At 46.6% G+C, this 13,147-nt stretch overlaps 1 pseudogene; it reads right to left on the bottom strand.

Moving 5' to 3' along the window:
* The window catches only part of LOC127911477 (sodium-dependent neutral amino acid transporter B(0)AT2-like), a 37,001-nt pseudogene extending 24,288 nt beyond the window's left edge, over positions 1-12,713 (bottom strand).
* Positions 12,714-13,147: the final 434 nt, after the last annotated feature.

Raw genomic sequence — 13,147 nt, 5'->3', positions numbered from 1 at the left:
CTAACATTGAGTGGCTGCTGCCAACACACTGACTCCAGCCACTTTAATAATGGGAATTGATGGGAAATGATGTAAAATATATCACTAGCCACTTTAAACAATGCTACCTAATATAATGTTTACATACCCTACATTATTCATCTCATATGTATATACTGTACTCTATATCATCTACTGCATCTTTATGCAATACATGTATCACTAGCCACTTTAACTATGCCACTTTGTTTACATACTAATCTCATATGTATATACTGCACTCAATACCATCTACTGTATCTTGCCTATGCCGCTCTGTACCATCACTCACTCATATATCTTTATGTACATATTCTTATCCCCTTACACTTGTGTCTATAAGGTAGTAGTTTAGGAATTGTTAGCTAGATTACTTGTTGGTTATTACTGCATTGTCGGAACTAGAAGCACAAGCATTTCGCTACACTCACATTAACATCTGCTAACCATGTGTATGTGACAAATAAAATTTGACTTGATTTTGCCCATTGTAACGTTCCATCAAACGGTAATTGAATGCCTTGATGCCTGTCTGCCTAATTTATATAGTAAGCCATTGCCATGTGACTAATGTCTGTAGGAGCTAACCATTTTCGTGAATGGGGTTGGTATACCGAGTTAAAGGTCCACTGAGTATATGTGAATGTATGCAAATGTAAGCAAGGTAATTATGTTCTGACCACATGACCATCCACTCAAAAAAAAGTCGCAAAGTGGCTGATTTTATGAATAAGAAGGCCTTTAGTCTCATCATCCTTTGACAGTGATCTTCACTTTTATCAAGTAACCCTATTCTCTCAAACCTTCTACCTCCAGGAAAACACAGACCTCCAAGTAAAAGTCACATTGAAGAATTATTTTACATTTCTTCAATGTTTTTATATTATGTCGTATTCAAATTTGTTATATAACCATTGTAATAATGTGTTATTATACACATGTTTACAAATTAATAAAAAAGGAAAAGCTGAAATGTCTTCAGTCAATAAGTATTCAACCTCTGTTATGACAAGCCAAAATACATTCAGTGGTAAAAAAAATGTGCTTAACAAGTCACATAATACGTTGCATGGGACTCTGTGTGCAATAATAGTGTTTAACATCATTTTTGAATGAGTATATCATCTCTGTAACCCACACATAATACTATCTGTAAGTTACCCCAGTCAAGCAGCGAATTTAAAACACAGATTTGTCCACAAAGGCCAAGGAGGTTTTCCAAAGCATCTAAAAAAAGGAACTTATTGGTAGATGTGTAAATTAAAAAAAAAAAAAAAATCAGACATTAAATATCCATTTGAGCATGGTAAAGTTATTATTTACACTTTTGATGGCGTATCAATACACCCAGTCACTACAAAGATACAGGCGTCCTTCCTAACTCAGTTGCCGGAGAAGAAGGAAACAGTGGGGACTTTAAAACAGTTCATGTGATATGAGAGAACTGAGAATGGATCAACAACATCGTAGTTACTCCACAATACTAATCTAATTGACAGAGTGAAAAGAAGGACACCTGTACAGAATAACAATATTCCAAAACATGCATCCTGTTGGCAATAAGGCACAAAAGTAAAATCGCTACAAATGTGGCAAAGAAATAAAAACTGTGTCCTGAATACAAAGTGTTATGTTTGGGGCAAATGCTATATAACACATTACCAAGTACCACTCTTCATATGTTCAAGTATAGTGGTGGTTGCATCATGTTATTGGTATGCTTGTCATTGGCAAGGACTAGGGAGTTATTTTAGGATAAAAAGAAACGGAATAGGCAAAATCCTAAATCTGGTTCATTCTGCTTTCAAACAGACACTGGGAGACAAATTCAGCTTTCAGCAGGACAATAACCTAAAAGACAAGGCCAAATATACATTGGAGTTAGCTATCAAGACGACATTGAATGTTCCTGAGTGGCCAACTTGACAGAGCTTGAAGAATTTTAAAAAATAATGTGCAAATTTTGTACAATCCGGGCGTGCAAAGCTCTTAGACACTTACCCAGAAAGACTCACAGCTGTAATCGTGGCCAAAGGTGATTCAAGACATGTATTGACTCAGGGGTGTGAATACTTATGTAAACGAGATATCACGCTATTTCATTTTCAATCAATTTGCAAAAATGATCAATGTCATCCATTTTGAATTCTGGCTGTAACACAAAATGTAGAATTAGTCACAGGGTATGAATACTTTCTGAAGGCACTGTGTATATATAGGACAGTGGGTAGAGGAAATTTGTGACTCCAACAGGTGGGGTCACAATACGATGTAGTGGGACAAAATAGTTACTTTATATCAAATAAAATGTTATTTGTCACGTGCGCCCGAATACAACCTTACAGTGAAATGCTTACTTGCAAGCCCTTAATACTTCTTAAAGCACTTCTTAAAGCATTGTTGGTTAAGAAAAAGAAGTGTTAGGTAAAAATATATAATAAATTAATGTACAAAAATTAAACAGCAGCAGTAAAATAACAATAGCGAGGCTATATACAGGGGGTACCGGGGCAAAGTCAAGGTGCGGGGGCACCAGTTAGTCGAGGTAATTGAGGTAATATGTGCATGTAGGTAGAGTTAAAGTGACTATGCATAGATCATCAACAGAGAGTTGCAGCAGCATAAAAGAGGGGTCTGGGTAACTCTTTGATTAGCTCTTTTGGACCTAGACTCGGCACTCCGGTACCGCTTGTCGTGTGGTAGTAGAGAGAACAGTCTATGGACTAGGGTGGCTGGAGTCTTTGACAATTTTTAGGGCCTTCCTCTGACACCTGGTATAGAGGTCCTGGTTGGCAGGAATCTTGGCCCCAGTGATGTACTGGGCCGTACACACTACTCTCTGTAGTGCCTTGCGGTCAAGGCCGAGCAGTTAAAATACCAGGCAGTGATGCAACCAGTTAGGATACTCTCGATGGTGCAGCTATCGATCCAGGCCTAATCTTTTCCGTCTCCTGAGGGGGAATAGGTTTTGTTGTGCCCTCTTCACGACTGTCTTGGTGTGTTTGGACCATGATAGTTCCTTGGTGATATGGACACCAAGGAACTTGAAGCTCTCAACCTACTCCATTACAGCCCCGTCGATGAGAATGGGGATGTGCTCAGTCCTCCTTTTCCTGTAGTCCACAATCATCTCCTTTGTCTTGATCACGTTGAGGGAGAGGTTGTTGTCCTGGCACCACACAGCCAGGTTTCTGACCTCCTCCCTATAGGCTGTCTCATCGTTGTCGGTGATCAGGCCTACCACTGTTGTGTCATTGGCAAACTTGATGATGGTGTTGGAGTCATACATGGCCACGCAGTCATGAGTAAACAGGGAGTACCGAAGGGGACTGAGCACACACCCGAGGGGCTGCCGTGTTGAGGATCAACGTGGCGGATGTGTTGTTACCTACCCTTGCCACCTGGATTGGCCAGTCAGGAAGTCCAGGATTCAGTTGGAGAGGGAGGTGTTTAGTCCCAGGGTCCTTAGCTTAGTGATGAGCTGTGAGGGCACTATGGTCTTGAACGCTGAGCTGTAGTCAATTAATAGCATTCTCACACAGATGTTCCTTTTGTCCACGTAGGAGAGGGCAGTGTTGAGTGCAATAGAGATTGCATCATCTGTGGATCTGTTGTGGCGGTATGCAAATTGGAGTGGGTTTCTGGGATAATAATGCTGATGTGAGCCATGACCAGCCTTTCAAAGCACTTCATGGCTACAGACATGAGTGCTACGGGTCTGTCGTCATTTAGGCAGGTTACCTTAGTGTTCTTGGGCAGAGGGACTATGGTGGTCTGCTTGAAACATGTTGGTATTACAGACTCAGTAAGGGACCGTTTGAAAATGTCAGTGAAGACACTTGCCAGTTGGTCAGCGCATTTTTGGAGTACACGTCCTGGTAATCTGTCTGGCCCTTGTGACCTTGTGAATGTTGACCTGTTTAAAGGTCTTACTCACATTGGCTACTGAGAGCATGATCACACAGTCGTCTGGAACAGCTGATGCTCTCATGCATGTTTCAGTGTTACTTGCCTCGAAGCGAGCATAGAAGTAATTTAGCTCGTCTGGTAGGCTCGTGTCACTGTTCAGCTCGCGGCTGTGCTTCCCTTTGTAGTCTGTAATAGTTTGCAAGCCCTGCCACACCCGATGAGCGTCGGAGCCGGTGTAGTATGATTCAACCTAAGTCCTGTATTGACCCTTTGCCTGTTTTATGGTTTGTTGGAGGGCATAATGGGATTTCTTATAAGCTTCTGAGTTAGAGTCCCGCTCCTTGAAAGCGGCAGCTCTACCCTTTAGTTCAGTGCGGATGTTGCCTGTAATCCATTGGTTCTGGTATGTACGTACGGTCACTGTAGGGACGACGTCATCGATACACTTATAGTGACTGATGTGGTGTACTCCTCAATGCCAACGGAAAAAATCCCGAAACATATTCCAGTCTGTGCTAGCAAAACAGTCCTGTAGTTTAACATCTGCTTCGTCTGACCACTTTCTCATTGACCAAGTCACTGGTGCTTCCTGCTTTAGTTTTTGCTTGTAAGCAGGAATCAGGAGGATAGAATTATGGTCAGATTTGCCAAATGGAGGGTGAGGGAGAGCTTTGTACACTTCTCTGTGTGTGGAGTAAAGGTGGTCTAGAGTTTTTTTCCCTCTGGTTGAACATTTAACATGCTGGTGGAAATGAGGTAAAAACGGATTTAAGTTTCCCTGCATTAAAGTCCCCGGCCAAAAGGAGATGAGCGTTTTCCTGTTTGCTTATGGCCCGTATACAGCTCATTGAGTGTGGTCTTAGTGCCAGCATCGGTTTGTGTGGCGTGAACAATACGACAATGCCTTATTAATTAACAAACACAAATTACATTTCGGTTAAGGGGCTTGTACATATGACCTTTAAGATTCTACTGATTTAAAAGCACTTTAGTCTTCAGATTTTGTTTTCTAATTGACATTATAAACTGGGTGGTTCGAGCCCTGAATGCTGATTGGCTGACATCCATGGTATATCAGACCGTATACCACGGGTATGACAAAACATTTATTTTTACTGCCCTAACCCCGTTGGTAACCAGTTTATAATAGCAATAAGGCTATTTATAATAAAATGTAGGCAAACACTGTACACTTAGAAATAATTAGATATATTCTGAACAATAAATTATCAACATTTGATCAAATCTGGCAGCCTTTCCTCTCCTACTTGGACGAGTCGGTGCTGTGAATTTGTTCTTATTAACGCACTCTCAATTGTAATATTATATTCTACCTTTGGGCAGCATGTGCTGGCCCCGCCACCCGAGCAGTTGGGGGAAATAGGAGGGAGAATAAGTGGAGGGGGTGACATCTACCCTCTTTCTTTCTACGTGTCCTTGTTCTGTATGTCGTGTTCTGTATTATTTGTTTTGCACCCAGAACTCTGGGTGTTGTTGTTCCTGTATGCTCTTTTATGTTCAGATAAGAATTGTATACCTGTCTTGTATACCTATACACCATTCTTGTGTGTGTTCAATAAAAAATATCTGAAACTAAATGTTGAATGTATTGTTTTAATGCCGGATGAGTTGGAAAGGTATCCTGTTTCATCTGTCCATCGTTGTGACGCTATCCTCACTGAGAAACTATTTCAATCCCTTCTTTTACTCAATATCTGTTGGAAAAAAGTCTGGTTATGACCACACAAATACTTGCTTGTTAACAAGGTCAAAGAGGTATCATTCAGAATGATCCATAAGTATTACCCTGTGAATCATTACCTGAAGAAACTCAAAAATGACATTAACATTGATTGCACTTTTTATGTTGAGCATCCAGAAACAGTTTCACATCTATTTTGGCATTGTCTACATGTAAAACAATTATGGAAAGATATTCACAATTTTATAATTGTTGATATTCTTGATGACTTCTGTTTTTTATGGAAGGATGTGCTGCTAGGTTTCCTTAACCATAATAAATATAAAGAAAAAACAATTTTACCTCATAAATCTAATTGTGCTAATGGCAGAATTTCATATTCATAAATGTAAATGTAAACCACTTCATAAATGTAAACCACTCTTCCGTGTTTTCTATAAGGAATTCGAGCAGTGCATTCTTCTAATAAGAAAGCTGTTAAAACAATCAATATGTGTGTTTATTTTAAGGTCTTTGTATAATCTGTCATTTGTTGTACCCCCTAGCATATTGTCACGAGTCCGACCGAGGGTGTTTCCCCTTCCCGGGCGGGTGGCGCTCGGCGGTCGTCATCACCGGCCTATTAGCTGCCACTGATTGTTTTTCCTCTCCCTCCTTGTATGTTTAGTGGTAGCACCTGTTCATGTGTAATTAGTTAATTAGTTTGTCTTTATTAGACAGCCGGCCCGCCTGGTTGTTGTGCGGGATTATTTCAGTGTAACCTTCGGCTCTGTTGTAGAGGTACGTGTTAGTGCCTGGTCGTTACTTTTCCGTTGTACATTCTCATTCCCTGTGTTTGGGGCCGTTACTATTGTGAGCACCCTGTGGTGCGTTGGTGCTATTAAAGACGCACAGCTTTGCACTCACTGTCTCCTGCGTTTGACTCCACACACCTACGACACCTGAAGCATTACAGAATCCCGCACCTTAAATCAAATTGAATGGAGTCAGCAGGAGCAGCAGCCAACCCTCTCCCATCGATGGAGGAACGGGTTCTCCACCACACCACCGTTCTCCATTGGATCGGATCCGCGATGGATCAAGTGATGGAGAGAATGGACCGATGGGAGAGGAGTGGTCTCCTCTCTCCACCTTCGGCACCCCGGCTCCGGACTCCCCATCACTCGACTCCAGCACCCTCCGTCTGACGCTACCGAGGGCTTATGATGGAGCGGCGGCGGGTTGCCAGGGGTTTCTGCTTCAGCTGGAGCTATACCTGGCCACCGTTAGACCCACTCCCTCAGGAGCGGAGAGGGTGAGTGTCCTCATCTCCTGCCTCACGGGTCGTGCTCTGGAGTGGGCGAACGCAGTCTGGAATGGCCCAGACTCAGCGCGGGAGCACTACCCAGAGTTTTCCTGCCGCTTCCGTGCCGTGTTTGATCACCCTCTAGACGGCCGAGCGGTGGGAGAACGACTTTTTCATCTCAGGCAGGAGAGAGGAGGAGCGCCCAGGATTACGCGCTGGAGTTCCGGACCTTGGCAGCCGGATCTGGGTGGAACGACAGGGCCCTTATGGACCACTACAGGTGTAGTCTCCGAGAGGACGTCCGCCGGGAGTTAGCGTGTCGGGACACCACTCTGTCACTGGATCAGCTGATTGACACGTCCATTCGACTGGACAATCTGCTGGCTGCCCGCGGGCGTTCAGAGAGGGTCCTGTGCGTTCCACCACCCAGCCCCTCCGCTCCCATTCCGATGGAGTTGGGAGGGGCTGCGCCGAGGGTACCGGAGGAGGAGGCCTTCCCTGCACCAACTGTGGTCGGAGAGGACACACGTCTGATCGGTGCTGGGGGTCCGTCTGGGCGTAGAGATGGCAGGCGGAACGCTTCTCGGTCACCCCAGGTGAGTCAGCATCAGACTCACCCAGAATCCCTTGTTGGCCATATGTTTTTCTTAATCTCTTTCCTTCACTTTTTTCCCTCTTCCCAGCATAGGGCGCTAGTCGATTCAGGCGCAGCTGGGAACTTTATGGATCGCGGACTCGCCCTTAAGTTAGGGGTTCCGCTGGTGCCAATAGATTCTCCTTTCCCCGTGCACTCCCTAGATAGCCGGCCATTAGGGTCAGGGATGGTCGGGGAGACCACGGTCCCACTGGACATGGTGACGCAGGGGAATCATAGGGAGCGTATCAGTTTTTTTATTATTGATTCGCCTGCGTTTCCAGTGGTGCTGGGGACTCCTGGCTGGCCCGGCACAATCCTAAAATTTCGTGGAGACAGGGGTTCTCCAGGGGTGGTCAGAGGAGTGTTCTGGAAGGTGTTTGGGAGTTTCCAATCGGTGCCACGTCGGTGGAGAGTCCAGACCAGGGTTCCACGGTGTGCATTCCCCCAGTATGCAGATTTGGCAATCGCTTTCAGTAAAGTGAAAGCGACTAAATTACCACCTTATCGACCGGGAAGGGATTGTACGATAGATCTCCAGGTAGACGCTGCGCTTCCCAAGAGTCACGTGTACCCGCTGTCCCAGGAGGAGACGTTGGCAATGGAGACATATGTCACGGAGTCGCTGGGACAGGGGTACATTCGGCCCTCCATTTCACCCGTCTCCTCGAGTTTCTTTTTTGTGAGGAAAAAGGAGGGAGGTTTGCGTCCGTGTATCGATTATAGAGGTCTAAACGCCATCACAGTGGGGTATAGTTACCCTCTACCTCTCATCGCTACGGCGGTGGAATCGTTCCACGGAGCGCAGTTCTTCACAAAACTGGATCTCAGGAGCGCGTATAGTCTGGTGCGTATTCGGAAGGGAGACGAGTGGAAAACCGCATTTAGTACTACATCCGGCCACTATGAGTACCTCGTCATGCCGTATGGGTTAAAGAATGCTCCAGCCGTTTTCCAATCCTTTGTAGACGAGATTCTCAGGGACCTGTGCGGGCAGGGAGTGGTTGTTTATATCGATGACATTCTGATCTACTCGGCCACTCACACCGCGCATGTGTCTCTGGTGCGCAAAGTGCTTGGTAGACTGCTGGAGCATGACCTATACGTCAAGGCTGAGAAATGCGTGTTCTCTAAACGAGCCGTCTCTTTTCTGGGATATCGCATTTCCACCTCGGGGTGGTGATGGAGGGTGACCGCATTAGGGCCGTGCGTAATTGGCCGACTCCAACCACGGTAAAGGAGGTGCAGCGGTTTTTGGGTTTTGCCAACTACTACCGGAGGTTTATCCGGGTTTTGGCCAGATAGCGGCTCCCATTACCTCACTGCTGAGGGGGCCCGGTGCGATTGCAGTGGTCAGCACAGGCGGACAGAGCATTCAACAAGTTGAAGGCGCTGTTCACTTATATTATTATTATTATTATATTATGCGCCCGTGTTGGCGCATCCGGATCCCTCTCTAGCATTCATAGTGGAGGTGGACGCGTCCGAGACTGGGGTGGGTGCCGTGCTATCACAGCGCTCGGGTACGCCACCAAAACTCCGCCCCTGCGCTTTCTTCTCAAGGAAGCTCAGCCCAGCGGAGCGTAACTATGATGTGGGGGACCGGGAGTTGCTAGCGGTGGTTAGAGCTCTGAAGGTGTGGAGACACTGGCTTGAGGGGCTAAGCACCCTTTTCTCATCTGGACCGACCACCAGAATCTGGAGTATATTCGGGCTGCAAGGAGACTTAACCCACGTCAGGCAAGGTGGGCCATATTCTTCACCCGGTTCCGGTTTACTTTGTCTTATAGACCGGGCTCCCAGAACGTGAAGGCTGACGCACTGTCCCGCCTTTACGACACCGAGGATGGGTCCACCGAACCTACTCCCATCCTTCCCGCCTCTAAGCTGGTAGCCCCAGTGGTATGGGAGGTGGACTCGGACATCGAGCGGGCGTTACGGGCTGAACCCGCGCCTCCTCAGTGTCCAGCGGGGCGAAGGTACGTGCCGCTTGATGTTCGGGACAAGCTGATTCGGTGGGCTCACGTCCTACCCTCCTCGGGTCACCCTGGGGTGACGAGGACAGTGGGGAGCCTTCAGGGGAGGTATTGGTGGCCTACGTTGGTTAAGGACGTTAAGGGTTATGTCTCCTCTTGCTCAGTGTGCGCTCAGAGTAAGGCTCCTAGGCACCTTCCTAGAGGGAAGCTACAACCCCTCCCCGTTCCACAGCGGCCATGGTCACATCTGTCCATAGATTTCCTGACCGATCTTCCGCCGTCTCAGGGGAACACTGCGGTTCTAGTGATTGTGGATCGGTTTTCTAAGTCCTGCCGTCTCCTCCCGTTGCCCGGTATCCCTACAGCCCTGCAGACTGCGGAGGCATTATTTACCCATGTCTTTCGGCACTACGGGGTGCCGGAGGACATCGTTTCTGATCGGGGCCCCCAATTCACGTCTCGGGTATGGAGAGCGTTCATGGAACGCTTGGAGGTCTCTGTCAGCCTGACCTCCGGTTATCACCCCGAGAGTAATGGGCAGGTGGAGAGAATGAACCAGGAGGTGGGTAGGTTTCTGCGGTCGTATTGCCAGGATCGGCCAGGGGAGTGGGCACGATACATTCCCTGGGCTGAAATGGCTCAGAACTCACTACGCCACTCCTCTACTAACGTGTCCCCTTTTCAGTGTGTGTTGGGATACCAGCCGGTCCTGGCACCATGGCATCCGAGCCAGACCGAGGCTCCTGCGGTGGAGGAATGGGTACAGCGCTCCAAGGAGACCTGGAGGGCCGTCCAGGAATCTCTACGACAAGCGAGTGGACGGCAGAAGAGGAGTGCTGACCGCCACCGCAGTGAGGCCCCCCGTGTTTGTACCGGGGACAGGGTCTGGCTCTCGACCCGAAACCTACCTCTCCGCTTGCCCTGCCGGAAGCTGGGTCCGCAGTGTGTAGGGCCCTTTAAAGTCCTGAGGAGAATAAACGAGGTGTGTTATCGATTACAACTCCCTTCCTATTATCGTATTAACCCCTCGTTTCATGTGTCTCTCCTCAGGCCGGTGGTAGCTGGTCCCCTGCAGGACAGTGAGGTACCGGAGGTCCCTCCCCCCTCTGGACATCGAGGGGACCCCGGCGTACACGATCCGGGCCATTCTGGACTCAAGACGCCGGGTGAGGGGCCTGCAGTACCTCGTGGACTGGGAGGGGTACGGTCCGGAGGAGAGGTGCTGGGTACCGGTGAGGGACATCTTGGATCCATCCATGTTGAGGGATTTCCATCGCCTCCATCCGGATCGCCCTGCACCTCGTCCTCCGGGCGACCTCGAGGCCGGTGTCGGCGCTGCGGGAGCCGCGCGTCAAGAGGGGGTACTGTCACGAGTCCGACCGAGGGTGTTTCCCCTTCCCGGGCGGGTGGCGCTCGGCGGTCGTCATCACCGGCCTATTAGCTGCCACTGATTGTTTTTCCTCTCCCTAATTGTATGTTTAGTGGTAGCACCTGTTCATGTGTAATTAGTTAATTAGTTTGTCTTTATTAGACAGCCGGCCCGCCTGGTTGTTGTGCGGGATTATTTCAGTGTAACCTTCGGCTCTGTTGTAGAGGTACGTGTTAGTGCCTGGTCGTTACTTTTCAGTTGTACATTCTCATTCCCTGTGTTTGGGGCCGTTACTATTGTGAGCACCCTGTGGTGCGTTGGTGCTATTAAAAGACGCACAGCTTTGCACTCACTGTCTCCTGCGTTTGACTCCACACACCTACGACACCTGAAGCATTACACATATGTTATCATTGTCTATTTATGTACTTACTATATGTATACAGACTTTTCTACATTGGCAATACAAATTGTTTTTAAATGCAAATAAAAAAAATCCCTTCTTTTACTCGTCTGCCAGAATGCACCTGCAGACAGACACATACACAGAGAGATTTAAAAGACAATAGATACTTTTAAGGAAGTAGAAATGTCCCACAGCCGTGGATTACTTTTACGTTCTTTACCTCTGTGCATCACGGTCATCCATTCTCAGTTCCTATATGGATGTATGCACATGTCCGACTGAAAGCGAGCGACCATTAGGACGGACTCGTTTGACCGGTTTTACATAACTTAAGGTGTGACTGAGAGAACAATGCCATGGTGGTAGGGAGGAGAGGAGAGAGAATGGTGGCAGTTCACTGACGCAGGCTTGATACTCAGAATTACTTTGAAACCCACAGTTAAAGGACATTTAAAAGGACACACAGAAAAGGTAAGATCATTTAGATGCTACCTGGTGTATATTTGGAAAATGATATACTGCATTGGAATGCACATTGTTGAGTAGGTAGTACTTTGTGTACAGTACAATCCTAGAAATAAAGGTGTTATCTAGAACCTTGCAGGGTTCTTTGGCTGTCCCCATATGATTTTTGAAGGAAGACCCTGCTACAGAGTGTAGTGTAAATGCTTATTTTAGGCTGGATCATGTTGTATTGTATTGTATTGGTGTGTGTTTTAATTCTGTAATGTATTGATTGTTGCTGCCTTCTTTGCCAGGTCTCGCTTGAAAAAGAGACTCTGGGTCTCAATGGGCTTTTCCTGGTTAAATAAATAAAATTAGGAAAACCCTTTGAAGAACCCTTTTTTGTTCCCAGGTAGAACCGTTTTGGGTTCTGTGGAAAGGGTTCTTACAGTTTTAAGGCTGTCCAGAGAGGACGTTGTTTTTATGGGCATTGGCAACTCATTCCATTCTGAGGTTCCAGTATACAAGAAAGTACCTTTCCCAGCATTAATCCTGAACCTGTATAAGCACACATCAGCAACACCTGATCTGATGCTGTGATTGTGTGCATCCCTAACACAAGGAAAGTTAATCACTTGGATTTCTGGGCGCGGGACCATAAATACTCCTGTAAACAAACCTAGTCTAATCTGGGACACCCTAGGCTCAACAGGCAGCCAGTTTAGTTTCTGAAAGCAGCTCCTGCCTATGTGAGTATGTGGACTCACCTTCAATACTTATTCTAGGCTATGTGCAGCTTCCCCTTCATAAGTTTAGATAAACCCCCAAACCAGGAAGTACTGGCATCGTCAAAATGGCATTGATTGAGGGCGGTAGCTAGCACTTTCATGGAGTCCTTATCAAGCAGCTTGGACTTTCTAGCCAAAAACTTAGTCCTGGTTTTAATCATCCTTAGCACTTTAATGGCCATGCTCACACCTCCCAAGCTTCCATCAAGGATACATCCCAAGTAGCTAACAGAGGTTTTAGGAGTCAGCACCTCGCCCCCTAATTCCACACTAATTTCAGAGGACCTACTCAATTTAGGTCTGGATCCAAAAATATTTGCTTCAGTTTTCCCTAAGTGCAGAGATAGCACATTAACAAATTACAAGGAGATAATAAGCTAAGTATGCTCTCCAACACAGTTTTACTTTTGTGAGACACCAGAAGTGGAGAGTCATCCGCATAAAGAAAAAGGCAGCAAGAACAAGCATCTTTCATATCGTTAATATACAATAAAAACAGCAGAGGCCCAAGCACGCTCCCCTGCGGAACGCCACAACTCATTGGTTTTGCCTGAGACAGTGAACCATTAACCTCTACTACTTGCTCCCTTCCTGATAAATAGGACTTTACCCAGCC

Source organism: Oncorhynchus keta, chromosome 24, assembly GCF_023373465.1.
Source record: "Oncorhynchus keta strain PuntledgeMale-10-30-2019 chromosome 24, Oket_V2, whole genome shotgun sequence".
NCBI lineage: Eukaryota > Metazoa > Chordata > Actinopteri > Salmoniformes > Salmonidae > Oncorhynchus > Oncorhynchus keta.
This window is presented reverse-complemented; position numbering and strand designations above follow the sequence as displayed.